This window comes from Camelus bactrianus, chromosome 7 (assembly GCF_048773025.1).
Source record: "Camelus bactrianus isolate YW-2024 breed Bactrian camel chromosome 7, ASM4877302v1, whole genome shotgun sequence".
In the NCBI taxonomy this organism is placed as follows: Eukaryota; Metazoa; Chordata; class Mammalia; order Artiodactyla; family Camelidae; genus Camelus; species Camelus bactrianus.
Genome location: NC_133545.1, coordinates 58443773 through 58455397, shown reverse-complemented (window position 1 = coordinate 58455397; position 11625 = coordinate 58443773). Strand labels below are relative to the sequence as shown.

The 11625-nt window shown below is 47.1% G+C and overlaps 2 long non-coding RNA genes across 3 annotated transcripts in view; one reads left to right on the top strand and one right to left on the bottom strand.

The window, feature by feature from the left end:
* The first annotated feature begins 388 nt into the window (after window positions 1-388).
* Window positions 389-11625, top strand: part of LOC141578168 (uncharacterized) — a 206717-nt gene continuing 195480 nt past the window's right edge. The window contains exons 1-2 of one of the 2 annotated variants that reach the window (XR_012508199.1): window positions 389-3242; window positions 6914-7037. This is a non-coding gene — a long non-coding RNA (uncharacterized LOC141578168). Of the gene's footprint in view, window positions 3243-6553; window positions 7038-11625 lie in introns of those variants that run through there. The other variant, XR_012508198.1, reaches the window with a different exon arrangement.
* LOC141578167 (uncharacterized) lies at window positions 6355-7564 on the bottom strand. The gene is made up of 2 exons (XR_012508197.1): window positions 7219-7564; window positions 6355-6661 (listed from the first exon to the last, which is right to left on the bottom strand). It is a non-coding gene; the product is annotated as an uncharacterized LOC141578167 (long non-coding RNA).

Genomic DNA, 11625 nt, shown 5'->3' with positions numbered 1-11625 from the left:
ACCATTCACTCTTTAAAATGTCTGAGTTTGAGTGGTAAATGATCTGGTTACTCTTTTGTGGAGGCTTTAAAATATGTCCACAGATTCTTTGCAATTCCTCCCTTCAAGAGGTGGAACCTAATTCTCCACCCCTTGACTATGGGCTGGATTAGTGATTGGCTCCAAAGGAATGGAATAAGGCAGAAGTGATGGTGTGTGACTCTGGTATTGGTCATAAGAGGCCCTTACTCCCTGTTCTCTCTGGGTCACTCACCCTGGGGGCAGCTAGCAGCCATGCTGTGAGCATTTTGTAAACAAGGAATCTGAGATTCAGGTAAAGCAACTTGCCTAGATTCCCACAGCCAGATGGTGGTGGAGCCACTGAACACCTAGAATAAAAATACTTAGATCTGTTACTTTGGGTTTTTATTTTCTTTTAAAGGCTCCCATGTCATGTAAAACTTATATTAAATACATTTATATACTTTTCTTTCATTAATCTGTCTCAGTTTTAATTTTCAGATTCAGCCAAGAGTCCTAAGAAGGTCTAGGGAAAACTGCTTCCTCCCCTACAGCATCAAGGGGGCAGGTCCCGTCATTGGAACGAAGCCCCAGACTGCACATGCGCAGGGCACCCTGCCCAGGACTCCTGTCTGTGGGATGCTGGGAGAACGCAAGCCTCCTGCTCCCTCTTCCCCCGCGATGACCCAGCCTGGTAATTCCTCCGTTCCCCTAACAAAGCCTCTCCCTCAGCCCATGCTGCGTGACATTGTGGGGTTTGCCCTGATCCCTGACATGAGATAAGTGGGGGCCAGGAAAAGACCCATCCTACACGACAGGTGTCCAATCAGTCCTCACGTCTTCTTAATCCGGGGGTTGAGCCAAGATGGCGGAGTAGAGAGACTCACAACTCAGCCTTTTCCACAAATATGCCAAGAATTGCATCTACAAACCCACTGAATCGCTCGGAACACCTACTGAACTGTGGCAAAATGTCTCTCATTTCGAAATACAGGAGGATTCTCACAAAATCTGGTAAGAAAAAAAAGGGAAAAGAAAAAATCTGCAGGACCGGTCCTCTGAGGAGGGAGTGGCAGAGGAAGAAAGGCACCCTCATGCTGGGGCGCCTCCTCCCTAAACGGGAGGTCAGCAGGGACAGAAGCGGAGATTCCGAGGCTCGAGGCTGGGAGGAGAAAGTGACAGCAGACAGAACTAAGGGAAACTGGTACAGAGGGTCTCTGCAACCCCCAGCCCTAGACGCGAGCCGGCAGGGACAAGCCGGGACTGGCCGCTGGAGATCGGTGAGGAGCCCAGGCAGAGGGCTGGGGCCCCCTGCCCAGAGGCAGCCTCAGGGCACTGGAGGGCGGTCTGAGCTCTGGCTGGGGGTATGTGCGGAACAGAACAGCCTGGGACCCTCAAAATTTTTTTAAAAAACCACCACTGTCCACTGTTGGGGGGGGAGGGGCGCAGCGCAGCCACGCCATAGCCGCTTTGTCCGATTGGCGCCATTGTTGGTGTGTTCTCACGAGAAGAGGTGGGGCTCCGTCATAGCAGAGGCAGGGCTGAATCCATACCCTGCAGCCCTGCAACTTCTTGGGCGGGTCTGAGATTTGCTTACAGCCCCAGGCAGAGATGGCAGACTTGTTCTCTCTGGACCCTTTGTGGACCTGCGCCTCTGGGACAGATGGGCAGTGAGCAGAGTTCTGACTCACGCTGGGGGCGAGCACCGGCACTTACAACAGGCCGGTGTGCAGTACTGTATGCGGAGACGGGGCTGGGGGGTATACCAGAGACTCAGGTGTGTGCACGCTCGTTATAGCGCCTAACGTTGGCAGATCTGCACTGGTGGTTCCTGGGACTCAGAAACTGGGGGACACCAGAGCAGGTGGCTGACATTCCCGCAGCTAAGGCGGGGGCAAAGGCAGCATCAACAAAGTACCTTGTAAGCCCAGATAACATGTGACAGACAGCACCACAGAGGGCACTTCCCAGTGTCCATCTCCTGCCAACTCTTCCTCCCAGCTGAAGTGCTCCAACCTTGCCTACCACACACCACAGCTCAGAAACAGGTCTAGCAACAACCAGTGAGCAGACCTGGCCCCTGTCAGGGCTGTGACAACCACAGAACAAAGAAGGAGGCCCTGGTCAACAACAATGATCAGGGCAGGCTCTGATCACTGCAACACCAACCACACCCCCAATCAAAGGGATAACAGCCGACATACATGGAAGAAAGACGTGGCAACCATCCGTACTGAGAACAGCCCTACAACAAAACTATTAGATGCACACAGTCTACATAGGAACCCTCCTATTTTAAATAAAAACAAACAAAAAATGAAACAGCCCTTCAAGACCACAGTAGATAACTGATACTCCTAAAGTCATAGAGCCAGAGAAATGTGAGTAAAATGAAGATGCAGAGGAACCACTCCCAGTTAAAAGAACAAGAGAAGTCCCCTGAAAGAACGATCAATAAAATAGTCTACTAGATCATGACTTCAAAAAGGGATGATCATTGCAATAAAGGGACTAAAAGAGACTACCAAATCCTCCTAATCCTATAATAGCTGGTTTATTCAATGAGGGGGGCTTGGCAGATCCAAGCAGAATGCGACATTTTTCCTTCTCACCTATCCTCAAACCTGCCCTATAGATCCATTCTAGGCCTGCTCTGGAAGAAATCTCAGGCAAGTGCTGTCACCTTTATGGTCACTGTCACATAACAAGAAGTCCAGTTCAACTGACCCGGCTGCAGGGCTGGGGGTACATAGCAGAAATCACTGTTACCTGAGTCACAGCAGCACCTCCCCGCCTCCCTCCCCGCAGCAGTTCACTCCCCTGGGTGGGGGAAGACTCTCAAGCAGCACCTGCACCCTCCAACAGACAGAAGGATCTCAGAGCAGCGCTCTACCAAAACCCCAGCAATAACAGAAAGATACCAGGGCAAGAAGCAGCTTCCTGTGCTGGATGAAACCATGCTCCTCGGACCAGATCATGTTAACAAGGGTAATTAATCAGAGTAATTCGCAGGATGGACAGCTGAATGCTAATCAAGCCTTCTTCCTGTTGGGGAAGGGACAGGGAGGGGAGAGCGTTTCCATGGCAATTTCTAAAGTGTATGGAGTTCAGAAGGATGACGATGAACTCCTTCCTGTATGTGGTGTATGTCTCTCAGGAGACATTCAGAATGAAAATGCCCGTGCAAGACCAGCAAACTGCGTCTATTCTGGAGTGTCTTAAACCCTTACCAAGGAGAACAGGTATGTTGCCGACTGTGACTGACCAATTCATTTAATCACAGGTCATCAAAGCAGTAGTGTTCCCACCTAGGAGTTTCAAGAAGCTGTTTCTGCTTTTCGGGCAGAAAACCTGAGCTCTAAATGAGCCCATTCAGCTTTGGAAAAACTACATTATTTAACCTAGACTCTCTGGTTCTCAAATTTTAGTAAGTTTAAAAATGAGTCACCAAGGAAACATGTTAGAGTTACTTTAGTACTCAGTAGGAACTTGCAATTCAGGAAGTAACTTAAAGGCATTCGGAGAAATATTGTCTTTAGGTTCACAGAAACTGCTGCCTTTTTATAGAAGAGTTCCTATTCAACTAGAGAAATCTCCATAGATGATCTTTAAACATAAATTGTCAAGCATAACCTCCTGCACCCGGGCCCCCTGCCACTCACTGACCACAGCAATTGGCACAAAGCAGGATACACAAGGATGTATACAAGAATCCTGTCTGAATGGCTGTTCAATGTTCCTGACTCCTTACGGGAAGTACACTGAAAGTTAACTTTCCTGCGGTATTAGCAAGTTCTTATTTCACTTGTTCTCTGGACAATTACACACGAAAAAAAAACCACTGCTTAATAGAAACTTTAACAAATTTATAATTTTGCTCTATTTTCTTAAAAAGCCCCAGAGAGAAAAGGAGTAGCATTTCTTCTGTTTCTGGATTTTCTCTTAGAACACAGACTAGTACCTGATTTGGTTAACAAACAAGCAGTTGTGTCAATTTCCTTGGTGGTAGAAACCATAGGTTATAAAGTTAAAAACATTGTAATTCAGATTCACTTCCTTCTTTCTGGTTTAAAGATGTACACGATTCATGTTATATGTTAAGTGAGTGGCTAAAATACATTATAAAATTTTTATCACACTTTTAAGAGGACTTCAGTTATCACTGTTAGCTGAAACAACCATCAGGATCCCCCCCATTCTATGTGCATGTCAATTGTGAAGTAAATGTAGCAAAAGGAGACAAACGCTCTTTACAAATCTAAGAATTAGACTTCTAAGTTCAACACAGAATAAATGACTTGATGCTGCCTGCTCCTTGCATGGGGTTTACTCCCAACTACCTTCATGGGAGCATCAAGAAAATTCACAGTAATGTCTCCTTAGACATTACGTATACGTAGTAGGTCAAAACTCATCCTGTGTATTTGCATGTGTATAGAATACTTGCCTCTGTAAGTGACAGTTATTCACTGTAGTGGAGGGGAAATCAGTATCACTGCATATGGACACTTGAGTGACCACAAAGGAATCCCCAGCTTCCTGTCATACACGCTTCCCACTCCATGCATCTGTCCACGTGGTGAACATGTGTAATAAGTATATTTTTATAGTATGCAAAATTTTAATTATTCTGTCTTATTTGTATTGTATACATCATTATATCTGATATTTTTATAACTTCTGTGTCATCAATAAGATTCCTATAAAAAAATACTGCTTAAAAAATAAAACCATGCAGGGAAGGGTGACCTATATCCCACCTCAGTGAGTGGCTACTTTATAGGATCTTTAAAACAAGTACATTTTTAATGAACTAAGGTGAATACAAGCACAACTAAAAACTGCAAAAATGAAAAAAAAGTCAGCCCCAGGTAATAGTGAAACTCAGAAGTCCTTTCCAATTTAATACCTGTCCCCTTGCCTGAGTCAGGCTTACTTCAGGCTGAGAAATGTGCAGTGGGGAGGATGATTTAGTTTTATGATTCTTCTTTAGTGTGTATTCTATTTCCTTCCCATCATTTGGATACCATTTGGGGCCCCTCCGGGGTTGGGCACCAGAAGATTGGCGACTAGAAGGAATAGGCACAAAATATTTAACTTGAAACGTGCAGCTGTAATCTTCAGCGGCGTCCCTGGGCAGGATGAAAGCCAGAGCCAACCCTGAGTCTCACTGGCACTCAAGTGGGATGTTTAGAGAACCTCTGTTGCTGGACAAGTCTCTCACCTGATGGTTTTTGGAGTTAAGTGGTCCTTTTACCAGGTGTCTGCCTGTGAGTTTCCGCTGCCTCCAGGTTCCCAGAGACAGGGCCATTCAGTTGGTAGAATCACTCTCCAATCCCAGCCTCCCACTAGGTTGCCTATTTGGATGCGGGTTCCTCTCAAAATGACCCTATGTGCTGCCTCCCCCTGGTCCCATCCCACAGGACACCCTGAGTCATTCGTGCTCTGCCAAACTGTAATAGTCCAGACCATTCCTAAGCAACCAGCTCCCCCCTGCAGCTGCTGCCAGGCAGGGCCAGCTCCCCGCTCCACCTCCTGGCTTTGGTTTCCCAGGCAGGAGGCAGGTAACCATTCCAATGACTCTCAAAGTCAAGGCAGCAAGTTCGAGCTCTCCAAATGTGGTTTTCTCTAAGCTCCTCTCATCAACTCAAGTGAGTTGGAAACACCCGCCCCACTCACACCTCCACAACCCTGTCCAAGGAGCACATGGAAATCTCTCTGCCAAGAACCCCTCACAGGAGCCTCTTCAACCCCCTTCTTCACCTTCTTCACCTTCTCTCTCAGAGTCTGGAGGTGGGTGATGGGCTGATGCTGGCAAAACCATTTCACAGTCTCTTCACATGCTCTGCGTGGGCCATCACCCTCTGCCTTGCTTTAAAACGAGGGAGTACTTGGCACTTACTGTTTGGTCCTTGAAACTTGCAGCCTCTGCTGAAGTTTCAAGACAAAAAAAGAGTTAGTCTTAACACCGTGTTACACTTTATAGTCTTGATTCTTAGCTGCCACCTTTTATAACACCATCTATGTAGTTAGTAAGAGTTTGTAAGTGACTGGGGAGAGAGCAGCGGTGTTGTGCTCTGTGTGTGATTGGCACGGAGATGTGCCTCCTCTTCAGGATATTGGAGTCTAAGAGGAAATAACCTGCCCTTCAATATAGATCATACATGCCTCTCACATCTCTTTCCTGCTCTCCATCCTTGCTGCCCCAACTTTGCCTTAGCCCTTGTTGACTCTCGCCTGCGTGGAGATAATCTCTTTAAGTAGTAATCAGCCCCTCCTCTGCTCTCATGAGATTGCTTATAATGTGTCATTGTATTCCTTTCTGCTGCAACAAATGACCACAAACTCAGTGGCTTCTTTGAAGAGAACCAATGTTCTCCAATAAGAGAATAAGAGAACTCTTTATTTCACAGTCTTAGAGGCCAAAAGTCCAAAATCAATGTGTTGGCAGGTTTGGTTCCTTTGGGAGACTCTGAGGAATAAGCATCCGGTGACTTTCTCCTGGCTTCGGGGGGCTCCGGCAATCTTTGGCATTCCTTGGCTTGTAGATGCATCATTCCAACCTCTGTCTCCATCTTCACATGGCCTTGTCCTCTGTGTGTCTCTGTATCTCAAATTTCCTCCTCTTTCCTCTTTAAAGGCAGGACTCATTGGAACGGGCCTACCCAAAATCCAAACAGTCTCATCTCAAGATCCTTAACTTACATCTGCAAAGAGCCTATTTCCAAATAAGATCACACACACAGGGACTAGCGGTTAGGACTTGGATGGATCTTCGGGGAGGGGTGGGGGGCAGGGAACACCATTCAGTCTCTGCCATCACAAAGGGATTCTGCCACTCAGCCTCCCCGCTTCAGATAGAATGCTTCTGCAAGACTCAGAGACACACTGACAGAGTGTTTTTCTGGCACAGACTAGGTAAATTACCATGAGAACTGGAGAGCGTGGAGTAGAGGAAACTCAACCCGGGAAGGAGAAGCCACGCAGAGGCAGACCCCACGACCAATGACAGCCACCCGTGGGCGACTTTTCCTAGAGTAAGTAGCCTATGTGGGCTGATGCACAGCTATACCCTGGACACCCTGCCCCGTGCGCGCGCGCGCACACACACACACACACACCACCTCCCCATGCACCCTGCCCCCAACACACATACTCACCCACACACAAACACACTCCACACATTCACACATACCACAAAAACCCCTGAACAGTTACCCTGAGCTGGAGGTAGGGCCCTGGGACACCTATGGTGTGATGGTGACAAGAAGAGGAAAACTTGGCTCCATGGTCAAGGTGAAATCTGCAGCCCGTGTGCCTGCCTCAGCTCCTGGCCTCCACACGTCATCCTGCAGTGAGCTTCCTAAAAATTAGATATGACCTAAATGTCACTCTGGTTTAAACCCCACAGCAGCTTCCTTGAGCGTTCAGGATGGAACCCTCCCAAGTCCTAACCACACAGGCCACTTTCAGTTCCCCAAATAGTCTCCTTTGCTGCCACGTCAGTGCACACGCGGCTGCTTAGCCCTGAGGCTGGCTTCCGTTTCCTCCACCTCTCACCCGCGCCGGCCCCTCCTCTACTCATCTCGAGCAGCTCTGCCATGGAGGTGCCGAGAGAGGAGGACAAAATGGGGGAGCAGCAGAGCGTGCTCAGGCTGAGCGTGGGCCTGCAGGTTGGTCCAGGGACTCAGGGTCAGGGTCATGATGGACAGACAGCCAGGCCAGACCACACCTGTTCTGGGCACCCTGCCCTCCCTCCCACCGTGGGCTGGTTTGCTTGCCACTGCCGTGTGTACACATGTGCATGACATCCTGTGCACGTTGCTTCCTGCCCTCATCACTCTGTTCTGAAATTAACTGTCCCCTCCTGTAGACGGTGGCTATTTGAGGGCAATGACCTGGACTTGGTTGGTCATTGTGATCACAGTGCTTGGGACAGAGTCAGTATTTATTATGGTTGGATGCCTGGAATGGGAGAGAGGACCCTTGTTCTCCATCAGGTACTAGGTGTGCCCACCATCCCTGTGGGACTGTAGTGAGGAGGACTGGAGATGACCCATGGGCCCTCAGCAACTTAGTCTCCAGCAGTGGAGAGTGAGTCAGTGTACCAACCTGCCGTGGCCTCGCTACCACCCAAGACATCGTTGTCCTAACCTCTAACTCTGGGCGATTGCTTTCCTTAAGATAATTATAATGCTTTTCTCTTATTATAACGATTATAATTATTTATTACAGAAAATCAGGGAAACATAGAAAAGTTAGAAAGACTACTCATAGCCCCACCGCCATTTAACATGTTGGCGTCTTTATCTCCAGGTTTGGAAAGGTCATCCTGTTTTTGCGTGCTGAGGTTTGTTTCGTTAGAGAGGACTATAAAATGAAGATGATACTGTATTTGTAATTTTGTGTCTGCTTTTTTGATATAATGTCTTAGCACAAACTTTTCCCTGCATGAATATAAACCCTTGGTAAACATTTAGTAGCTAATATTTAATGGTTTGTATCTCAAGGCTGCATTAGCTTTTTTTCTTTTTAACTTCCTGTTTCCTTCTAAAGGAAAAAGGCTGATGACTCAAAAGTTCAGAGTGATATTGATTCTCCCAGTATTTCCTGTCAACCAAATTTCAAGTCCTGGAAATCTTCATGTTTCTGATTCCCTAGTTCCTCATTTGTTAAATCTATTTCTCAATGTGGTGCTGAGGATTAAATAAGAAAATTTGTAGTAATTTCCTACACATTCCTGAAGATGGTCAACTCTCAGATCCAGTGAGTTTAATCTCCTTTGCTAGAATGAGAGCAGTATTTAAGAGCCAGAGTCAGGTAGAGCCAGGTAGTCCCAGGGAGTCATAGATCAGTGAATGTACAGGGACCTCCAAGATCACCTATGTCCACATTCTCACTTGTCAGATCAAAACCCTGCTCAGAGCACCAGGGCTCAGCAGAACCATGGAGCCAGAAGCCTCTTCTCTGATTTCCAATCTGGATTTCTCCCCTTTCTTGGCATCTAAATTTAAAATAAAATGAATTTACTAGTTGTTCATACTTTCACCCCTGAGAGCTCTATGAGGAAGTTTTCCATGAGCACCTATTATATTATCCCCAAATGACAAAGTTATTTCATGCTTGTAGAAAACTTGTCATTGAGGGTGGCGGAAAGCAGGGAACAAGCTGGGGTAGAGTAATATAATCCCAGAATAGACTCCTTCTCTCTTACCCCTCCTCCCTCCCCTCCCCGCCTCCTCCTTTTGGGGACCTTGGTAATTGTACTTCCACTGGTGGTAGGACAGTTTGAAGCAGTCTGTTCTGTGCCAGCTGGGGGAGAGGCTGGAACAGGGAGTCCCAGGTTGCAAGTGAAAAGGACAGTTCTTGACCAGGTTGTTTGGGCCTATTCCAGGCCCTGTGCAGGCTTCTCTTCTATGCATCTGTGAGATTGATGGAAAAGATAAACTGATACAGAATCCAGGACTGCAGGAGAGAAATAGAAAGGCAGCTATTGTGCCACTGTTGTGCCTCCTGAGCAGGCCTGGGTCACCTTAAAAGACAAATGACCTGTTCCTGGCATCCTGTGGGTAAATATGACTCTTTCAGAGAGGTGCAGAAGGAGGCCCTTCCCGCAGAACCCTGGGCTAGAGTCACCACATCTCTTGGGCCTCTGTTCCCTCACTTCTAAGAGGACCATCTCCTGGGATGCTTTTATCCTAGCTCACGTAGTTGTGAGGAACACATTGTTAAAGCTGTTATCTTAAGCAGAAGGGGTTAACATGCAGCTGGAGGTGGTCTGGAGTTGGGAGTTGAGGAAGTGCAGGGCAGCTTTCGAACTTCCCAACGGTCCTGGAAGCTCCTCTGTGGCTGCTCCCGTCCCCTCTCTCTCCCTCCAGCTTCCTTGGCTTCCTCCCCAAGGCTCTCCTGCTCCCAGATAAGTCCTGCTTGCACACGGCTTTCAGCTGCCACAGCCCTGACCCCAGCTCGTTACATCATTCCACTCTGAACTCTACTGCTAGTGGTCCGTCCTGTGTGTCTCTTCATTCATGTTCCCAACAGAAAACTCTTTGATTGACCCATGTTTAGCGGTTGAAGTGTGTCCCCGCAAAGGAGATTTTCAAGTCCTAACCCCTGGGACTTGTGAATGAGGCCTTATTTGGAAATAGGATCTTTGCAGATGTGATCAAGTTGAGATCATCCTGAACTTGAGTGGGCCCTATGTCCAATGTGACTGGTGTCCTTAAAAGAGGACATCAAATGTGGATACAGAAAAAAAAGACACACAGGGAGAACACCGTGTGACAACAGAGACAGAGTGATGCATCTAGAAGCCCAAGAACAACAAGGGTTGTTGGCAACCACCAGGAACTGCAAGAGGCAAGGAAGGGACCTTCCCGAGAGCCTTGGGAGCTTGATTTCAGACCTCCAGCCTCAGAACTGAAAGAGATAACATTTCTGTTGTTTCAAGCTGCCCAGTGTGGGCTAATTTGTGACGGCAACCCCAGGAAACTGATAGCTTATCTTTTTGTGTCAGGCCAACCTTGGAACGTGGCCACCTCTGGTGGGATAGTCACTCCTGGCCCAGTTAACTGTGGTCAAGAGAGTCAGGGCAATATCATCCAGTTGTGGCCACTCAGGCAACAAGTCCGGAGGCAGAGCAATTTCCTGGATAATACTGCCAGGCATGAGTGTGCAGAAGTGTTTGCTGGTGCGACCTCTCCATGACCAATAAGCTAGCTTTTAAATAAACTTTCCTTTCTAAAGATGCACACTGCCCAGGATTGCGTGCCATCTCTGGCTGTATTCCAGCCCAAGGAAGATTTTTGTTATTGTTATTGTTTGCCAAAGCAGTATTTTGTAATATAAATTATTTCCCTAGTTGCGATTCCTGAGGAAACATTTCTTCCAATGAAAAGTATGTTGGTTGCTGTCCAGAGCTGCTCTGGTTCACAGGTGAGCTCAGTGGCTGTGCCTCCTACCCCGGCCAGTGCCGAGGGAGCAAGGCTTCTTGGCAAACCTCGAAGGCATGTTTACTGGGCACAGCCAGAGGCAGTTGCCACCATAAGGAGAACTAATGATATTACCCAGAAAACTGAATAGAGCTAATAGTCATGTCAAGTGAGATAAAGGAAAAAAAAAAAAAAAGCATTGTCCATGGCCCAAGGGCATGAAAGCTAGATGGACCCAGGTGACAAGCATGAGGAAGAAAGCAGTTTAAAACCAAGACCATGAACAACGAGTGTGTGCGGGGTTTTCTCTTTCTTGTACAAACAGTGTGTGCTTCTAGGGTGGTGATGGTATCAGCAGAGTAAACAGCCTAAGACTCCCTCTTCCTAAAACATGCTTTTCTTCTGGAATGAACTTTGGTCTTAATGAACAAACCATTTGGATGTATTAGACTTCTATGAGGATAGCCACAAACCTTTGTTCAAAAACTCATTCTTAATTTAGGAACAAAACCCCTTCTGTTTTCTAAAAGAGTTGGTTTAATATTGGCATTGTTTCTTCCTTAAATATTTGCTAGAAATCACCACTATAGCATCTGACTATTAACAAATATGGATGAGGCACTAGGGAAAAGGGAGGTGATTCAAGACAGTACGATTCAGGAAAATAATATGAAAAAAATGTGTGTGTATATAT